The sequence below is a fragment of the Budorcas taxicolor genome, chromosome 5 (genome assembly GCF_023091745.1).
Source record: "Budorcas taxicolor isolate Tak-1 chromosome 5, Takin1.1, whole genome shotgun sequence".
NCBI lineage: Eukaryota > Metazoa > Chordata > Mammalia > Artiodactyla > Bovidae > Budorcas > Budorcas taxicolor.
In genome coordinates, this window is record NC_068914.1 from 76,025,435 (window position 1) to 76,028,980 (window position 3,546).

The 3,546-nt window shown below is 42.5% G+C and overlaps 1 pseudogene; it reads right to left on the bottom strand.

Annotated features, from left to right (window-relative positions):
- Positions 1–276: 276 nt before the first annotated feature.
- Positions 277–2,622, bottom strand: LOC128048106 (olfactory receptor 8S1-like; annotated as a pseudogene).
- Positions 2,623–3,546: the final 924 nt, after the last annotated feature.

The following is a 3,546-nucleotide window of genomic DNA, read 5'->3' on the forward strand; positions in this document are numbered from 1 at the left end:
ACATTTGGTGTTCTATTTTTCACTTTTTGAGAATTCCTCTTTATGGTTTTTGAGAAAATTTTCTTGTGTAGTGACTGGGTCATTTGTGGATGGATGCCATCAATTCTGTGGAGGTTTATCCATCTTGCTTGACTAGGGGAGGGCACAAGGGTCAGAGGAACTAAGACTTCCATTTGGGACAAGGATTCATGCTGAGATATCTTAGAAATGAATCTCTCTCTCTCCTCTTCCTTCTCTTGATTTTTCCTCGATTATGAGGAGACAGTAGAGCCTGGGTTAGAAGGTAAGCCTAGGCTTCCTGGCCAGCATCCTCCTCAGCTGCCTTCACCTCCTGGTTCTTCAGACTGTAGATAAGGGGATTCAGTAGCAGGGTCACCACACTGTGCTGCACAGATAGAACTTGCTCCAGGGCTGAGCCAGAAGCTAGAGTCATGTACCTTGAAGGGAAAGAGAAAACATTCTTCATATTCTCAACGTAACTACTAAGGAAAGACACTTTGAAAAGTATGAAGTGCTATAGAAATGCATGAAATCATTTTTAGTCTATTCTAACCTGGAGCACTTCATATACTGCAGAACTTCCTTTTTCTCCTGAGGGCAGCTCCTATAATGTTCGGCATAAGATCACTCATGTATGGAGGCATTTGAAGGCAGCAATGACTGACTTCTCATGATAATACAGTCATTTCTAGATGCTTCTACCAGTGATAGCTAATTCAGCCCAGAGGACCCTCTTTGCAGAGTCTGGGATGGGATGGACCCTGGCTGCCTACAGCCATGTGTCTGTTGTCCTGAGCTCATTTTATTCCTTTGTGCAATTCCCTTTTTTAAATATATACAACTGTATGTTCCCATCTTGTCATGATTGTTCCTTACAAAACTATATGCTCATCCAATAATGCTGTCATTTTCCCCAACATTTATGGCTCTTGGAATTACCCCAGAATGACAGCACATTATTTTTCTAATGCTCAGTGGAACAAACATTTGTCCTTTTTAGCACATTTGGCTTAGAAAAGAAGCCAAGATCTGTAAATAAAGTGAAAGATAAAACTGTGTTTAGCATGATATGAATGCTAAATGATTATTAATCCAATAATGGTAAGACTAATTGTGCAAATCCATCTCCAGATTCACTAGTAGAGAGCACAGGCCATTAGTGACTCTATTTCCTGGGAAGCAAGGGCTCATTAACTACAGCTGTTTATGTTCGAGAGCAACATGGTAGAAAAGAGCTTGAGGTTTTCAAGCCAGTGAGACTCAGTTTATATTTTGCCTCCATTCTTAGCTTGTTCAGGCCACTTTGATAAAGCACCTGGTTACTCCTGAAACTCAGTTTTTTTTAATCCAAAAATGAGGTTAGTAATATTTGTCTTGTGGTATGACACATACTAAAATTGATCTTGATTGTGCAAAGCAGTCGTTGTAAGTAGCTGCCTAATTAATAGTTATAGGACAAATAGGCTTTGGATCATCATCTTTCAGTAGGAAAGAGAAATGGCATCTGTTTCAAGTATAATATATTATATATATATTTTATCCAACTCTGAATAAAAGCCTATGAAGGTCTCTCTGATTTCCTTCCAAAACTCCCAAAACATAGGTTAATGAAATTAGGAAATCCTTTAGTCCTTGTAAGATTATTTTTCAGAGTTAGACAATTGAGGTCTTGGAAAGAAAATAAAATTTTAATACTCCACACAGCAGAGCCAGAACTAGAACTCAGGACTTCTGAATTCTTGTGCAGTTCTTTTCCTACTACTTTGCAGTGCTCTGTTCTACAGATCACCATTAATTTCAAGTGAAAAATATTCCACTTCCACATTCTGGAGGTATAGCAATGACTTACCTGAAAACTCCTGAGCCATAAAAAAATGGTGACCACAAGAAAATGAGATGAGCAGGTAGAGAAGATCTTGTTCTGACCTGAGGCAGAGTTGATCCCCAGGGCTGTCATGATGATATGGGTGTAGGATCCCAGGAGTAGGACAAGGGTGCCAAGGCCCAGGACACCAAGGTGGTCAGGATGGAGGCAACGCTCATGTAGGGGTCAGAAGAGGCCAACAGGAGCACTGGAGGAAACTCACAGGCAAAACTGCGGATGAGGTTGGGGCCACAGAAGTGCTGCTGAGCCAGCAGGATGGTGTTAAGCAGGTCAGTCCCCATTCCTATGGCCCAGGAGGCTCCCGCCAGGCCAGCACACACCTTCTTGTTCATAGTCCCCACATACAGCAGCGGGCGGCACACAGCCTGGTATCGGTCATAGGCCATAACTGAAAGGAGACAAGCTTCAGTGGCCCCAGAAAATATGACCAAGGAGATCTGGGTGAAACATTCAAGGAAGGAGATAGTCTTCCACTTGGAAAGCAGGTTCTCTAGCAGCTTAGGCACAATGATTGAGGCATAGAAATCATCCAGGAAGGAGAGGTGACTGAGGAAGAAGTACATGGGGGTGTGGAGGTGGGAATCAGTCCTGATCACCAGCAGCATCAGCAGGTTCACTGTAAGGATCAGGAGGTAAATCACCAGGAATGTTACAAAGAGTACTATCTGGATCTGAGGGTTGTTGGATAGTCCTTGGAGAACAAACACAGTGACTCTGGTTGTGTTGCCAACTTCCATGGAGCATTAGAGATTCCCTTCAGAGGGACAAGAACAGAAAAGAATGTTCCAGTGTGCTATGAGTCTCAGAGAATGTCCGGAGATGAGATGCTATGAATAAAGCTTCAGGGCTGACCCAGGACGGATTGTGTAGCAGAGGCAACCTTGCCATGTCAGACCTCATCATGCCACCCAGCTCAGGGCAGTAATCTATTGGCTAAGGTGGAGATGTAAAATGGGAAAGAAATATGTAGAGAATCAAACCTAAAAAGAAAGGAGAAGAAAAAAGAGATTATTCAGGCTGGAGCAGGAAATGAAGGGAATGGAAATAGACGCCAATGCACTGAGAATTGTCATTCTCCAGTTTCGAAAGGAACAAAGTTCAAACAACTGGAAGGCTCACTGGCATAGTGAGTAAGCAATAAAGACAGTGACTGATCATCTGGCTGATAGTCTATGATGCGTGTTTGAATGACTGGCAGAGGTACCGTGACAGCTGTTGATGCACAGAACCTTTCTCTGTCACTGTAAGTTCATGAATAAGTAACTTGGGTTTCTCATTAAAGAATAATCTAGGAAAACTAGATGGTTTCTAAAGTTCTTTCCAGCTTAGAGATTCTAAAGAATGTGGGATAATCTTTGGATTTCTCTGGTACTAAATGGAAATTTCCCCCCTTTTGTGTCAACATAAGCAGAAGCAGCACAGTAGTAGCCTCATTTCACAGAAACCCGGTAGAAGGAAGCCCGCAGATGGGAGACAAGGGTTGTGTACTGCAGTGACTCCAAGGGCTTCCCATTCCAGGATTTTTGTGAATTTATAATGTCCACTGTTTGCACTGTCATCTCTGTGCTTAACATGAGATTCCATGAAGACTGTGCTATTCTGAGTTGGTACTAGAGGATTTGGATGAAGCCAAGTCAAATTTGGAGCACCTTCTGTGCATC